Source organism: Calliphora vicina, chromosome 1, assembly GCF_958450345.1.
Source record: "Calliphora vicina chromosome 1, idCalVici1.1, whole genome shotgun sequence".
NCBI lineage: Eukaryota > Metazoa > Arthropoda > Insecta > Diptera > Calliphoridae > Calliphora > Calliphora vicina.
Window position 1 is genome coordinate 100,283,783 of NC_088780.1, and position 18,141 is coordinate 100,301,923.

Here is an 18,141-nt window from a genome sequence, read left to right on the forward strand (position 1 = left end):
TCAACAGACAGGCAGCCAGACGGTATGGTATTCAATTAATCGGGTTTATGGTTTAATCGGTTAATCGAGCAAATAATTAATCGGGGTTTAGATTTATGCGGTTAAAAATCGGTTAATTTAAAATTATTAGATTAACCGAATAATTTCAATTTGAAAATACAACCACGAATTTTGTGTACAAAAACATAAAATACTAACATAACATAACAATTCAACCAACAAAATAATAGCAAATATCGTATTTGAGATCCCTTTGGTATGCACATTTCAGTTTTTTTAAGGACTATGGTGAGATCTTCTGAAATAATCTTTTAAAAAAATAATATAATTTAATTTTTTTCATTTTAAACCAGTTTTTTCTTTAGATTTAATAAAACTTGACCTGGAAAAAACTCTCTCGCTGATTGTAGATGTTGGAGAAATCAAAAGAATATCCAATATACATATTTTTTTTTTTTTAGTTTGTTCTAAGCATATCAAATCTTTCGTTATACCATTGGTGTCCTTTTTGAATTGTTTTAGATATCACCGTACTACAAAATGAGAAAAAAAATCGTTAGACACGAACCGGATGATATACGTATGAAACTAAAAATTAAATGGAGTAAAACTGTGTTTTCAGTTTTTCATTTCGTGATCCTGTGTCCTTTTTTAAGGACTTCAAAGTTTTAAAGAAGTACATTTTTCAAAAAATATTTAAAAATACTCCTGCTGATCCAAAAATCACAAATTTTATGTCAAAAGAACAAGAAGAGTTGTAAAATTATTTGTATTATCTTTATTTTATCCTGTAGGGATCAGAAAATATCAAAAATGTCCTTCAAAATTTTTATCCTTTAATATCCGTTAAGATTGCCAATAAATTCCTTTTAAAAAAATAGTGCGTTAAAGGCCCAAATATGCTATACTAAATGCACAAACCTTTGTCCCAAGGACAAAGGCTATTGAATTTGATTAGAATCAGCCCATTATTTATCCTAGCCCCCATACAATTGGCCTTTTTGAAAATAGTTAAGCTCTCATGAATATCTTAATTATAAACATATTCAAACCAAATTCAGCACAATTAAGTTTTATGTAAGCTCTCACGACCAAATTCCGTGACGATCGGTCAACAATATTCCATAGCTCCCATATAAGCAACATTCTCGAAAATGTCATTAATATATATAAATTTCTGAAATACGTCAGTATCCAAACAAAATTCAACACAAATATGTTTCATATATTCGCAATTCATCCCACCAAATTTTGGGACGATTGGTCCGTAATTGTCATACCTTCTCAAATATAAGATTCAACACAAATAAGTTTCATATAAAAAAAAAACTCTTTATAATCATATACTCCGTGTAGGCTATCATAAGGTCGGGCTTGCCTGACTTTACCATTTTACTTGTTTACCATTTAAAAAGTATTGTTCGTTGCATTTCACAACGGTTTTTGTTATATTTCTTTCGAATGAAATATTAAAATAAAATATTAAAAAGCAAATAATGCAAATTTAAAATATTATTTAACTCTTAAGTAGTGAAGATAGTAGTATGAAATTTTGGCATGTGGTATTCAATATTTGGATATTTAACTCAATATTTTTTTTTAAAAAAATTATTGGAAATCTAAAAGGATATTCAAGGATAAAAATTTGAAAGCACATTTCTGACATCTTTTGATCTCGACAGGATAAAATAAAAATAATACGAAATATTTTACAACTCTTCTTAATCATTTGACTGCAAAATTGGCATAGTGCGATGATTTAAACATATTTTAAAACATTTTTTAAAAATTGTACTCCTCTAAAAATTTGAAGTCCTTTTAAAAGGAAACAGGATCACGAAATGAAAAACTTAATTTATAGATTCAGACGTATATCATCCTGTTCGTGTCTAATATTGAGTGTCGTATGGTGTATTGAATACTTTTGATAGTTTCGTTAAGTTCTGTACATGTAAATGCAAACACGTAAATTAAATATGTCAGTTGTTATTCTCACTAAACATTTTTCATGGATGTTTGTTAAATTTCAAAAAAAAACAAGAATTTTTTTCGATTCGGAAAAAACAATTTAATTTGTTATTTGAAAATCGACAATTTTCAATTATTCGAACAGTTAACCGTCCAAAATTAATCCCTAATATATATGAATATATGAGTAGAATATTTCGATATGTTACAAAAGGAATGACAAAATCAATATAATTCAGAACTCACAAATTAAAGTTTTTTATTATAGGATTAAATTTAAATGTTAGTCACTTTGGTACTAAGGACTGAGATCTTAAAATTTTTAACATACATATATGTTAATAAAAATGAAACCACTAAACTTAAAGTTTTGAATCTTTTTTATTTGATTTAAATTATTGTTACAATTTGGGAAAAAAAATTATTTTTATAGTTCTAATCACTAATAATTTATTCTTACTTAGTTACTAAACATTATAGTGTAAACAACAAAGTTTTTTTTTTGATTCGAAAATGTCGAATTTTGTGCCAAGAAAGCGTCATATGCGGGAAGTTTTGTTTTACTTCTTTAGTTTGAACAAGTAAGAAAGCTATATTCGGCTTATCTCTTAGATCTTAGATACCCTACACCCAATTATACTTAAAAATTATTTTTTTTCAAATAATTTTAGGTAAACAAAATTTAATTTTTTTTTTCTAAATTTTTTATAAAAATTTTTTTTTAACTTTTTTCTTTTCGAAATTGTTTTTTTAATTTTTTTTAAAAAAGTTTTTTCCAAATTTTTTTTTTTTGGATAAATAATTTATGACAAAAAAAAAATGTTTGATGAAAAAAAATTCGGGTTTAAAAATATTTGTCCCGATTTTGACCCATTGTAGGTCCAACTTACTATAGCTTTATATACATCGTTGCAATGGACTTTAAAACATCTATCATTAGATATCCATATTGTCTATATTAATGACTTAGTAATCCAGATATAGATCAAAAATAGCCCAAAAATCGAGGTTTTCACAGTTTTATATCTCAGCCATTTGAGCTGATTATGTCGATTTTAAATAGCAACCGAGCCGGAAGAATTTCCGACATATTGATTTATGAATCATGTGTGTAAGTTATTTAGGCAACTACTCAAGCAGAAATTTCAAAACGTTTGCCAGCAATAGGATTCATGCAAAAGCAGGGAAATTGGGTATTATACGAATTAAAGCCGAGAGACATTGAAACACGATTTTGCATGTCTGAAATGCTGCTTGAACGTTATGAAAGAAAATCATAAGAAACCGAATCATTACACAACTGGCGCACATTCGCCAACTCCATTAATTTGCGAAATTAAGAAAGCCCATAAATTGTAATAAACGATCAATGATCACTTTTCGATCACCTCCCATACCTATAACTTTGTAGAATCATACCTAGAACGTGAGCTATCGATCACATAAATTTATCAAAGATATTGTTGAAGTATTCAATTATAAATCTTTTCTTTATTACTTTTATTCCAATTTAGAAATTCTAATAAAACCCGATTAAATTTATGTTGTGTAAATTGGAAAAATATTGCTCATTAATTAAAAATTTTCTTTAATCAATGGGTTGCTCTTAAACAAAAGCAAATATGTTAATTTTATTTAAGATTTATTTTTGTCAATGAAAACATAATTTCCTCATTGTAAGTGCTTTCAACCAGGTTTTCCCAGCTGTAATGCTATCAACCCTAAAAAAATCGAATGTAATGTGACACTATAAATCTTAATAATGGAAAACAAAATCAAAATTCTACCTGAATCAGGTTTTTATAAAAAAGTTTTGTTTATTAGTTGATTATAAGAAAACAAAAGAACAAATTTAGAATCTGAAGAAAGTAAAAGAAATTTAAAAACTTAATTTTGTTTTCTCTTTTAGTGGTTTGTATTTCATTGATGTTTATAGTTATTTTTATTGATTTCATTTGTGTTACAACTGAAACGATTCTTGAGATTAATTACTTGATTGTATTGAGGAAAACTTGTAATGGGTGTTGAATTTAATAACTTCCGTCTACAAAAATCTAGCTATAAAATTTATATTTTTTGATTTGTGAGAATTTTTTTAAACTGGAAAAACAAATTTAAAGTATTGAAAATCAATTCAACACCAATGCTATTGTAAGATTTCCAAAACATTTGCTTTCAATCATCAGTTATTAAATTTTTATTATACTCTATAATACTAACTGTTGTTTAGAAAATATTAATGCTAAAACTGTAGGTTAATCGGATCTATTTTATGTATAAAATATAAAATTTAATCAAAATTGAATGAAAATAAAACATCAAGCAGTCAACGGAATACATAGTTTTATTTCGATAACGCCCACATCAACTCATATTTCTATGAATACTCACAATTTGTGAAGATTAGACCCACTAGGCTACATTATGAAAACATTTAAGAAAATACAACCAGAATGGAATGTGATAGCGATGACGTAGAAAAAAGTTAAACAAAACAAGTACTACATTTTCCATAGCTATTGAATAATTTTTTTAATCCGATAGAACTTTCGAAGGGTTTAACTGTCAAACGAACTGTCATATAGCGTTCACTTTTTGACATTTATGATCACTATTCTCTGGCAATGTATCATGAATAGATTGATGCTTGAACAACGCTACCAAATCATCCATTCGCGCAACTTGTGTTTAGTGATGAGGCTCATTTTTGTTAATAAACAAAATACCAGCATATGGAGTAAAATCAATCCACAACAAACCCTACAGACTCCTTTACATTCAGAAAAATGCAGTGCTTGGTGCGATTTACACGTATCGTCGGAACTTATTTCTTCAAAAATTAACCCTGAGTTCGCGTTACGGTCAACGAAGATCATTACCGCACCATGATCAATGTTTTTTTTTTTTTTTGTAAATTTGGATGAAATTGATACGAGCGAGATGGGGTTTCAACAGGATGGCGCTACGTGCCTGCCATACGGCGACCGAAATCATGGATTTATTAAAATCAAAATTTGACGATAACTTGATTTCGAGAAATGGACCTGTCAATTTGCCATCAATGTCGTGCGAATTGACACCTCTCGATCATTTCCGGTTGGCCACGTAAAGTCCATATTGTAATCGTCTTGAACATATAACTTACGTCAGATTGGGGAGATTTCGAAAAATTCAGAAGGTTTACAATGAATGTACTTTTGAAGGCTACATATCTGTCATTTATTATCATTTACTTATTAAACATTATAGTGTAAACAACATATGCGGTTGTAAAACTCAACAAGAGCTTGCAAAATCATTGGGAGCTATTTAAGCAGCAATTTCAAAACGTTTGCAAGCAGCACGATTTATCCAAAAGCAGGAAAATTGGGTACCATATGAATTGAAGCCTAGAGTCATTGAAAGAAAAATTGATCCATTGCGATAACACGAAGCGTCAGTGATCGTATGTGAAGGCCGGCTACCCAGCCGAATCGACTCCGAAGCCAAATATCCATGGCGCTAAAGTAATTCTCTGTATTTAGTGGGAACAAAAGGGTCCTATCTATTATGAGCTGCTGAAATCTGACCAGACAATCACAGGAAACCTGAATACTCTTCTTCATATTTGCAGTCTTTTAGAATTTCCGAATTTGGATGCGTGTAAAATTTTTCCAATTCCAGTTGGTCCCGTCAAATAAATAAAAAACGAAAAAAGTTGACGAAAACTTAAAAAAAAAGTTTTTTGAGCACAAATAAAGATAACCCACACATGTAAACATGTATAGATATTTGCATGAATTAGTATGAATTAAAAGAAAAAACAATGCCAGCTTTCCATCTCAGAAGTCCATATCCAAACCATACCTTCATTACAAAAATTGTTTGTTAGTTTCAATATCCCTTGACATGATGGATTGATTACATTAAGTACATCAGCTTTCTAACTAGAGATGTGATTAAACCTGTAACTACTCTGTCACATAAATTTAAAATCCATTATTACCTTACCTAATAACTGATTTATTTATAAATTATTTTGTAGCACTAACTAATTTTACCAATAAAATCATAAAAAAAAACTATTTGATTTAATAAATAATAAGAAAAACATTTACACTATTAATCTAATAAAAAAAGGTTTCGTTTAGATGTATCTTAATAATTATTTGTTTGTATTTAATTATAGTTCATTGATCTCGTTCGTTTTATACGGAATAAATAATTCATAATAATGACATTATTCAACATTAGCTCAATTATCAACGCTTGTTTTTGTTTAGCAAGAATAAAGAGCTTTATGTTAAAGCAAAAGCTCTCTCTTTTCATGTTAATTTCCATATTAGCAAATTCTGTTAACCCTGACCAACATTACGTACAACCAAAATGTGTATGTTTGCAAAAGTGTTGGTTGGTTGATGGTGGCAGTCTCGAGGTAAAATTTTAGGTTCACTCACTGCTCATTTATGTTGAACATTGAACAAGTTCATGATCATGGTCATTTCGGTTGGCATGATCATTTCGTGTATGTGGTGTTCGAATAAGCTTTATTGTTGCTGCTAACTTTGCGTGTGTGTTTTTGGCTGTTTGGTATGAACCAGCAACAACAACAAGAACAGCGGCCGCAGCACCCATAAGCAACAATTTATTTATGCGCTTTTTTAAGCAAACTTGTGCACAAACTCTCATACACACACACACACACGAGTAGAGTTATTTTCAATAAAATTTACAGTTAAATTAATAATACGGTAATACAACAATAACAACAACAGCTGCAGCAACTGCAACACCAACAACTACTAACTAACTAACTACTTGTACAACACTGCAAGTGAGTAGACCAAGTAGCCAAAGCCATTTAGCCCAAAACATTCAACCATGCACCGTAGAGGAGTGAGTGCTTCATGAAAAAGACAAGACAAGAGTAATGCGTGCATGTATGAAGAAGATGATGGTTTTTGTTGGTGGATGTTTTTTTTGTGCTTTTTTTCTGGTTGGAAGTATGAACCAGAAGAGTTTTCTTTTGCTGCCTACTTGAACGGTCATTGTACGTTTAGAATGAAATGCTTGGTTGAATTATTCTTTTTAAAATAAACCCCAGCTCAAGAAACGTCATCGTACATTGTTCATGTGTGTATGGCTTATGCCGGAGCAAGTGTGTGTATGTGTGAATTTGTAATGGCTACATGATGATAAATGGTGGCGTTTTTTCGGTTTTTTTTTCGCAAAAAAAAAATTTAACAAAAATTAAATAAACAACAAGATAAAGATTATTTTTCGTTTTAATTTATTTTGTTTTTCTTGTTAGTTTGTTTGCTGAAAAATATATTTAATGTTTTTGTTTCTATTCTTTTTCATTTAGCAATAATCAAACAGCGTAACGTGAATTTTTCGACAGCCATATAGGTAGAACCTAGCAACATGTTTGTTTTATGTAAACAAATTTATTCGGTTTTGAAGCTCTAATGTTTTGTATCAAACATGTTGTACATCATTAGTAGGTTAGAAGAGTTTTAATGCAATGTTTGAGAGAAATTTATGGAGCAAATGTTTAAGAAAAGAAATTACTTTCTCTAATGATCATTAGTTGCTGCAGAAGAGAGCAGAGAGAGTTTAATTGTTTGCTTTTGTTTGAGAGCATGAGATATTTTATTGTACGAGTATTTCTTTTTAGCTTTAAAAAATTAATGTAGAATTTAAGCGGTTTTATTTATGTTTTTTAATTACATATTTTTATTTTTTATAAAAATAATAATTTTCTGTTTATTTTTTTTCAATTAATTTGAAAATCAATGCAGATGTAATGCATGTGTCTAAAGTCTTTTGATTTATAACAAAATATGAATGACTTGCACTTGGCTTAAGTCTTTTGATTTTCATTAAGTAGGATAAGTTAAGCTCATGTGTCTTAAATCTTTTGTTTTCTAAGCAAATAGTAGGGTGATATTATTTCAACCCAGATTGGATTTTTACCGTCTCACTGTGGTTCCAAATCAAAATCTAGGCGGACAAAATTATTTGGCGCTCTTTTTATATAGAATTGGTATCTCCGATTCCAAAAAAATGTTTAAAATATCAATATAAACTTCTTTTCAAGTTACAGTAAGGTCTAGATATACATATAAAAATCATTAATAAAAAATTAAAAAAAAATACGTTTTCATGTGTTTCTGAAACTAGATTTTTAAGAAGATCTGTATTTACTATATTTCAAGTTACAGTAGGGACTAGATATATAAAAATCAATAATAAATAAAGAAATATTTCTAAAAATTCCATTCCGTAAAAATCAAAAAAAAAGTATTTCGGCGGGTGCTGGCGGCTAAAAATTTTTTACAAAGACATTCCCCAGAAGTTTCTTTAAATGATGTAGATAGTCATTGGACGGGCATTGACGGTCTTTTTTTTGGCAACCTACAAGCTATATATATAGGAAAATGGAGAGGCCCATAAATATAAAATATACACTTAATAAAAGCCTATATCAATGTTTATCTATGTTTTGAAGTATAAATTTGTATATGGTAAAACAATTGAGATATATCTAATTTAGTAAAGCAGTAAAATATTAAAAAAAATTAACGAAAATATGATTAAAAATTTGTTAAATTTCTGGCGCTTCTGTCGAGAAAACGAAAAGTCCAATTGAAAAACCCATTTGTATTGGAGGAGAGTAGATTGTCAGCTTCCGAAAAAAACTTAGTTTTTCCAAATTCTGAAGATACCGATTTTCATAATTTTGTCCACCTAGATTTTGATTTGGAACCACAGTGCGTCTCTGATTTTATTTAATTTCAAAGTATATAATCCACTCTTAAAATGTGCTTTATGTGCCGTAAAAATCGTTGTTTTTTTACCTTTGTACTCCAATATTTCCAGAAACGTAAACATGATTTATTGTCATTACATTTAGAACAGTATGAGGAAGATCTATGCCTATATTTACTTCATTAGGATCGTTATTTGGCAGTATGGCTTAAAAGTTCGGGAATTTTTAAAATTTTTATTTTTTTATTTTGAAACATTTGTACAATATAAATTAATTCAAACTATTGGCCATTATTAGCTATGAACTTTTCTCATCTTTCTGGCAACATATGGATTTCGAGCTAAAAGAACTGTTCATCTTTTGAGGCCAAGAACAAATCATGCCAATTTCAGATACTCTGTTCTGAAGCGTTTTCCAGAGGCAGCGTGAGAGAACAAAAAGTTGTCGGACGTGTAAGGTCTGGAGTAAAGTAGTGGTCACTTAAAATCGGTACGGATTAGAGCGAGCATAACTTTTAAATGAAACAACATATGTGTGTTTTGGTATAAAATCAATATTATTCTATGTATACCAAAATTTTGTATCAGATATGTGATGTCTTATAAATGCAATCGCTTTTCCAAACTCTCTTTAATATATAAATCTGATGTAGTTATTAAACATGTCAGAAAAGCTTTACTCTTCAAACCGCAGCTGTGGATTGCCTGCCAAATTAATATTTTTGTCCAATTTTACGTATTTATATTTAAAGCCCACAAAACCTCGAGCTACCGAGACGTAAAATTTTTGATCTGTTTTCAGCCTAAAATCAGATTTTGGCTATCTTTGAACCCGACAAAGTCGGATTTTATAAATATTTGTGCACAATTTTATCTCTAGCTTCTTTTTCAATTGTGTCCACTTTTTTTAAAACCAAACATAATGTTTTGCAATTCATTGTAGAATAATGGTAGATTTGTTGTTAAAACCATATGTAAATCTGTTTCCATTTTGATAACAGGGGGCGTTGTTATGATTACTATAGTATGTACCGATTTTAAGTGGTCAGTTCTTATATAAGGCGGGTGAAGCAAAACTTTCCATCAATTTATTTAAAAATAGTTTTTAACAGGTATTGCATAATGTGGCCGAGCGTTGTCATGATCGAATATTACGGTTTCATGTCTGACCGTATGGGAGCTTTTCGGCCAATTCTCTCTTCGAGCGCATCAATTGCCTTATATTGGTCAAATTACAGCAGCTCATAATACATAGAATCCTTTTAGTCCCACCAAATACAGAGCATTTCCTTAGCGCCATGAATATTTGGCTTTGGTGTCGATTCGGCTAGTTGGCCTGGCTGCACATGCGATCTCTGTAATGGATCCATTTTTCATCGCAAGTAATGATCGGAGCTTTACTGCAGGATTTCAGATATAGAAAATCGTCTTTCAATGTGTCTCAGCTTCAATTCGTATTTTGCTGCTTTTGGATGCATCCTGCTGCTTGAAAACGAGTCAAAATCCCCACTTCTGAACCGCACAATCCGTCTCTCGCACGCTGAAACTGATGAAACACATTCACCATAAGCATTCCGTGAGCAATCGGTGTTGTTCAGTGTCACTTTTTTAAATTAAAGAATTAAAGCAAAACTTCCCGCATATGACACTTTGTTGGTACAAAATTCAACATTTTCGCAGCAAAAAAGGACTTTGGTATTTACACTAAAATGTTCAATAACCAAGTGAGAACAAATGTCAGATGCCCTTTAAAATGACAGATAAATTATTCAAAACAAAAACCGCGTTCAAAAGATACGTAATAATGGCAAATGCCGTAATTTTAAGTCATACCAAATAATTTTCATAGAAACCTTTAAACCTATGGGTATCCATAAGTAATTTTCATACATACAGTAATCATAATTTCGTTGAACTAGAATTTTAACAAAATCAAACAAGACAAAGATTTAAGAATCAAAATAGTTAAAAAAACGTGCACAAATTCCCTGAAAATCCAATATTGTCGAGGTCAATGATTTGAAAAAAGCTAAAGCTTCCATAAAACACTGTAAATTATGTTATGATAAATCGATAGATTTGAAGGGGTGTGTTCTATAAGAAGTACACTTCCACTCGGAGACCCGTAGGATCCATTATGATACCCTAAAGAAATTATCTAATGAAACAATACAAGAAACTTTAGGATAGTAAACAAAAATAAACCAAAAATGCTATTAAAAGAAATCAGGAACTGTTGTTTTTGTTTTCACATAGTTTTTTCTACAAATACATTCTTTCTGTTTCTGACAACTGAGTTAGGTCTATGCCAGGATCTTACAACGAAACTACTACGTTCAGTAAATCAAAATTTGTGTCTCTCCGACACGCCAAAAGAATATGTGTTTTTCACAACTATCGTACAATTAAATATCCAAATCGTAGCGAAAATTGGAATGGTATTGCTATACAACAAGCACCCATTAGGGGAATTTCGTCAGTTATTTTCATTGCCACTTTGTTTTGAAACAAACTTTTTTAATTCATGATACCTTGTTGTCGAAAATGTATTGTTGAGTGGGTAGGCATGTAGATGAGTATTCGACTTTATGTTTTTTCAATATAGCCCCCAGGAGTGGCTCAAAGCAGGGTACCTCAGATATGGAAAAACGCACAGACAGAACATGAATTGAATTAGCTGATTGGTGTTTTGATTCAAAATCTTCAAATTGTTTTATTTTCTGTTAATTTTAAACAGTTTCGATAACATTCGTGTTGTATGCATTTGGCCTCTGCTGGTTTTAAAGTTGAATATTACAGAAATTTTAAATTTTATAGATATTTAGTGAAAAATATACATTTTAGCCCCTGAACAAATTTAGAAATTTGGAATATTTTTTTAAAGATATCGAGCCCTTAGCGCCAAATTATCGTAAGCGACAAAACACAAATTTTACAGGAGAAGGTTTTTTTGATTATTTTGAAATTTATACATAGAATTAAAAATGTTATGATGCGATATAATATAATTTCGTTCAGGCTATTTGTCTATTTTTCAAAAATATTGATAACTGTTGACAATTAAAAATTCATGGAATACTTTATAGAAAAATATGACAAAAAATGTTTTTTTATTGAATTTTTGCAAAGATAAAAATTTTTCGAATTGAAAATAAATTTTTATTTAAGAATAGTTTTTAATGAAATTTCACAGTTATGTAGATTTTTCTATTTAAAATGGAAAAATAAAAACGAATTTTGAAATTTATTTGAAAAATTCCAAAAATGGTAATTTTTATTTTTTTGGCTGTAATATCCATACAAGGGTCGGGGTTATCGGGACCCTTTACAAAATAATTAGAAACATATAGAGCCACTTATAATCGGTTACTATATTTTGATATAGGATACGCGATTTGAGAATTTTTGCCCTAAAGTTTTATTTTACATAAAAAATAGGTGTTTTTTGAAAGGACCTGGTACTCTCGGTAGCAACAATTTTGAAATTCGTTTTCCTTTAAAATATTTTATGAAAACTTAGCTTTCAGAAAGTAGAAATTCCTTATACATCCTTCTAGAAATTGTTTGCGATAACTTAAAAAGAAAAAAAGTAATTTTTTCCCAAAAAATTAACGGAAAATCGCCATTTTAAATTTTTTTTTAATTCAAATGCATATAACTTTGGACTTAGTCATTATTTTTTTAAACAATTCTTTTTCCATTTGACACATACATGTGTTGTTAGTCCAATAAAGGAAAACTGGAGAAAATCGAGAAATATTTGGATACGTTGTTATTAAAAAACTGGAGTAGGGTGGGTAAAAATGTTGAAAATTTTATTTTCAAATGCGATTATCTCCTAAGCTATAATAGATAATTGATAGCAACGACGAGGAAATAATAGTTCTACTTTCGCGCATCTGGTGGGCCCATGTATATACTTCTACAATACTTCTTCTTTGAGCATGTGAAATTTCATTCAAACCAATCTAACCATTTAGAAGTCACAGATTTATTTCCCTCTTTCTTTCTATACCACTATGTGTCGCTTACGATAAAACTTGTTTACTGTAAAATATAAACATTGACTTACGATAAAATCTTACCCCCTATATTTCTGAAGTTATTAACAATTTTCATATTCTGAGAACGCTGAAACATCAGTCGGTCCATAAAATTTTAATTTAATTTTTAAAAATGTCGCTTACGATAATTTGGCGCTAAGGGCTCGATATTATTAAAGAGATTATTCCAAGATATTTTTAAATTTAACCCGGAATACAGTTTTATATACCCTAGCTTTTTTTGAATATACCACATAAAATTGAAATTTAAACAAAGAAAAACTAAATAAAAATATTACTTACAAAATTAAATTGACGACAAATTATTGCTTACCTGAAATTAAAAGGAAAACAAAAATTAATTTATTTACAAAATATAGAACAGAATTTATAAAATAAATAAATTTATATGCTACCTATAGAAATAATAATGTAAAATATTGCTGTAATAAACAATATGTTTTTCAAAAAAACACTACTTTGTTAACACTCTTTCTTGCTGATAAGAAAGTTTATAAACAAGAGATAAAACTTTCTTTCACTAGAGCTCTTTAAAATTTCTTTGCCACTAACGGTCTCTCTCTCTGCCTTTAAACTCTCTATTAAACACGCTCTTTATAATAAAAACCGAACTCTAAAATAATATTAAAATTATTTAGGAATTTCAGTCTTTATTTAAAAGAAGAAAAAAACAAGATAAAGAAATATTTCTTTACTTTAGTAAATCATGCCTTGAACTTCATTTCAAGTTCTTTTTTTTACTAGTGGTACTTGTGATTTTGTCTTTGTCTGTTAAATGATCATTGCAATAATTGTGGTTTGATCTTGTGGTCACAAACAACACTGTGGTGTGCTCTCTTACCACTACAAACATTCTTTGAACAGACTTCTTGTTGCTGCCACTTTTTTCTGTTTAGCCAGCCCAACAGGCAGTTTTTGTGAGCATGAAAAGAAAATGTTAACTCTTGGGGAGTTTTGCGTGTATGAAGGCTGTTGTTCAAACTCTAAGTCAAAGCAGTTAAAACCAAATGCCAGAAGATAGATACCTCTTCAGCATCAGTTGGTAAATATGTTCAAAAGAGAGATGTAAATAAATGTTGGCTGATTCTTGGCCATAATTTAACTTAATAATGATCACTATGATAATGATGATGTTGCTGTTGCCATGATCATGATCATTATGATGAGTTTTCAGTTACTGCTTTATGTGTTTGATGATTGAGAGGTAGGTAGGTATGTTTGTTTGTTCGTTTTTAAGCGAGTGTACTTCTTTTATTTTTCATTATTTTCTTTCACAGTTCTTTTGCCTGTTTGTTTGTAAAATGTTGCAGATGAGGAAAGAAGTCTTCTAACTTATATAACAACTCATTACCTTGGCAAAAGACTTTAGTTCTACGTCGACCTTACATTGGTCAAGTTCGGTTACAAATAATTCTTAGTTTTTATTTGTTTTTTTTCTACTTGTTAAACAATAATATTTATTCTCCTGCAAATTGGTATTAATATTTTTGTTAAATGTTCTCTAAACTAAAAGAAAGAAGTGTTTGAAGTGTAATTTGAAAATAGAAAGTCAAGAATTTTACTGAATGTGTGGATATTTTTTGATTCTTACAAGAATATATTTTTGAAAATTTAAATTTTTTTTCAAAATTTCTTTTTTTATAGAAGAAAAATAGTTTTTTTTAAAAAAAAAAATAAAAACTACATAATTTTGGTGCTAATATTTTTGCGATATTTGGAATATAATTTTAATAAATACAAAAAGAAACCAGAAATTTCAACAAGTGACAACAGGTGTTTTCAATTGAAGCATAAAAATTATTTTGGAATTTTGATAAAAAGTGCGAATTTAAGATTTTTAGTAAAAAATTAACAATATCTAAAGAAAACGAAACTGAAAAAAGGTGAGTGTTTTGGAAAGATTTAAATAAAAATAAATATTTTTTTATATAAAAATGAAAGTTTTATTATTGGAAAAATACTTAAATGCTTGATTTTTAAGGTTTTTTGAAAAAATATTTCTAAAAATTTTGTTAATTTTCAAATTTTATTTTGAATTTATACTTTCAAGCTTTAAATGAATTTAAATCAGTTCTAACATTTAAAAAAAATTAATTTATGATTTCTTTCGAAATTGTAAAGACTTTATTCAATAAATTTTTAAAACCATTTATTATTTGAATTTTAATTATTTTAAGCAGTGCTTTTAACAGTTAAACAAATTTTTTATCCAATTTTTTTTTCGAAATAAAATATTTTCATTTTGAGGAAACTATTTTGAATTAATTTTGCTGTTATTGTGGTTTAAATATTGTAAAATAAAATTAGGAAATATTGAATACACATAATTTGTTTAATTCTGAAAACTCATTCCCAAATCCACCCCTTTAAAAAACAGTTTTTGTATAAAATGTATCTTCTGAATTTCAAATCAACCTTACTATTTTATCCCCTGCTAAAAAAAGGGATTTTTAATAGCTAGTATTTATCAAGCTTTATTATGTGTCTTGAAAAGGAAACTCTTTTGACTTTTTCGCATAAAATTCCTTTAACAGAATTCAGGCTTTGAAATAGTCCCAACAGCAAATAACTAAAAAAATTTAATAAAAAAAAATAGTCAACCTATAAAGTCAATGAAGACGACTTCGACAAAGAAAACGACAAAAAACTAAGGCTTTTATTATTATTTTTTTATTATTACTATAACAAAAAAAACACATGCACACAAATATCTAGTAATTTAAAAGGTCTACTATAATCAGTGGCCACTTTAAGTATAGAATATAAAAAGAAATACTAATAAAAAAAACCATGTATAGAGGACAATATATAGAGTTTTTATTATTTGTCTTTTAGTTTTTATTAAAGCAACTAGTCACCTTTTTTAAAAAGGGGGTTTTCTTTATAATAAAATATGTGATTAGGGTTCACTTTTATTAAGTAAAGTGTAGACTTAACCTTTGTTTATAGCTTAAACTATTTGTGATGTAATGGGGTTTCAAAAATTTAATTATATGTTTTTAATTTTTAAATCACCCATGTTAGTTTTAACAAAAATGTGACTACATGAAAAAATCTAAGCATACAAATGAAATATATTAATAACTTTTATAAAACATATCTCATCCATTTGAAACTAGTTGAATAATAACAAGTAAGAGTGTTATATTTGGTGGTGACGAATCTTGTATATCCACCATCAATATGTGGTTATATTATTTATTTCTTGACAATAAAATATTTTACTGATCTAGCAGTTATATCGGGGGGTAGGATCAATTATGGATCGATCCTCACAATAGCTAGACTCATATACAACTAGTTTATTATAAAACAATTATGAATGTGTTGACATTTTCTAAGGGGGACCTCGTATGGGGACTTGGGACAAATGTAGCCCGATTTTCGCCATACTTTACAGTATAATTTCAGAGTACTTAGAACTAATTTTCTCAAAATTTGGTCAGTATTAAGGCATAATCAACATATTTATGACTGCTTAAGCAGTATTCCGGAGGGACATTTGTAAGGGGTCTAGGTGATTACGTGGACCGATATTGCCTAAGTTCAATACCAAAGAAATGTTATCATCAGAATTTCAGCCAGCTATATCCTTTCGTTTTGGGCTTATCGTGTTTTCAACATACAGATAGACTTGTTGGTTCTACCACCAATATTTCGATGTTAAAAATGGAATGACTAATATTATAAAGCCCCCATCTTTTTTGATGATGGGTATAAAAATTTGTTCTAAATTAGCAATAAAATGTGATGAATTCACAAAATAGTATGAAATAACCAAAGAATACATGTTTATTATGCTAATTTCAAGTTATTTTTGGTATCAAAAATATTGTTTAAATCAAAGAATTTTTTACATTTGCTCAATAATTTTCAAAAGTCTAGACTAATATCGAGCCATAAGACATTTTTTTTGGTGTAATTACACTAAATCCTACCAACAGGTTGTGCAACAATTTCAAGAACTTTTTTGGTTTCAGCTAATTGAATGCCAATATTAGAAAGCCATCTCGGAAATCATTAGTGACTTTTTTCATCCCGCTGCCTATTTATCAATTCAACTGACTGTCATCTGCACTGCTAATAAAGTTCGACACTTAAGTAGTATCGAAAAACTGTCTAAAAGTACCCCAAGTTATTGAAAATATCACTCAATATTTATTTCTGTATTTATTGACCCTAAATAGAGCACTTTTGGCTTCTTTTGCTGCAATTGCATATGTTTCGCCACACGTGGAACTCAATAAACTCGAACATATTAGCCATTTTTGACAAAGGTCATACAGCTAATTGAATCCCAGTATTAGCCATCTCGGAAATCATTAGTGACTTTTTTCATCCCGCTGCCTATTTTATCAATTCAACTGACTGTCATCTGCACTGCTCATAAAGCTCGACACTTATGTAGTATAGGAAAATTGTCTCAATATTTATGAGTGATATTACTGACCCTAAACAGAGCACTCTTGGCTTCTTTTGCTGCAATTGCATATGTTTCGCCACACGTGGAACTCAATAAACTCGAACATATTAGCCATTTTTGACAAAGGTCATAAGTGTTGTCTCTGATTTAAATGATTATTTGTATTGAATCATCAGAATCAAAGATCGAATTACCGCATTCGATATCGAGCAAAAGTGATCGTAATTGTCTTATTCGAGAATATGGCATTCGATATCGAGCAAGAAATGTTTTATAATTTATTATAATTTTGATATCGAAATCTTTTTTCGATACGATAGCTTATTCGATAATGAATCCGGAAATTCGGCCCCAGATTTTTCATCTGTATGGAGAATTATTATTAAGAACTGATCGAGCTTAAGCAGACGATTGATGTTTACAACTTGTGAAGAAAAAATCTATAAATAAGATAATGCTAGAAAATTTTGTTAGAGAAATTTCATGTTTTTTCAGTCTGGCACTAGAATTCTATGGCGAGCTTATTACACTTAAAATTGTACATCAGAGGCAAATGTAGCTAAAGCATTTTCCTAGCATCCTTCCCAAAAACCCGGTTATAAGAGACAATTTTGTGAATACATTTCCATTTTGATCTTAACATGTGTTCTAAAAATATACCGTTACACAGAAAAAAATTACAACAAATCAATTGTCATATTAATTAACAAATTCGTCAATACAATTATTTTTTTAATTAAAAAGGCACCAACAATCGATTTTGTAAATATAAACAAAATTGTTACTTAAAGTTGTTAACACTCAACAATATTTTTTAACTACAAGATTGTCTTATTGAACCATTAATTGATTAACAATCAACTATTATATTTCAACATTAAGATAGTCCTATTTATTATATTTTGTTGTTAATAGTTAATTACATTTTCTCTAATG

At 29.1% G+C, this 18,141-nt stretch overlaps 1 protein-coding gene and 1 long non-coding RNA gene across 5 annotated transcripts in view; one reads left to right on the forward strand and one right to left on the reverse strand.

Moving 5' to 3' along the window:
* Atg16 (Autophagy-related 16) overlaps positions 1-18,141 on the reverse strand; it is a 307,007-nt gene that overhangs the window by 32,933 nt on the left and 255,933 nt on the right. The window lies entirely within an intron of this gene.
* The window catches only part of LOC135950469 (uncharacterized), a 151,488-nt gene continuing 147,942 nt past the window's right edge, over positions 14,596-18,141 (forward strand). Inside the window, exon 1 of the long non-coding RNA XR_010575948.1 lies at positions 14,596-14,665. This is a non-coding gene — a long non-coding RNA (uncharacterized LOC135950469). The remainder of the gene's footprint in view (positions 14,666-18,141) is intronic.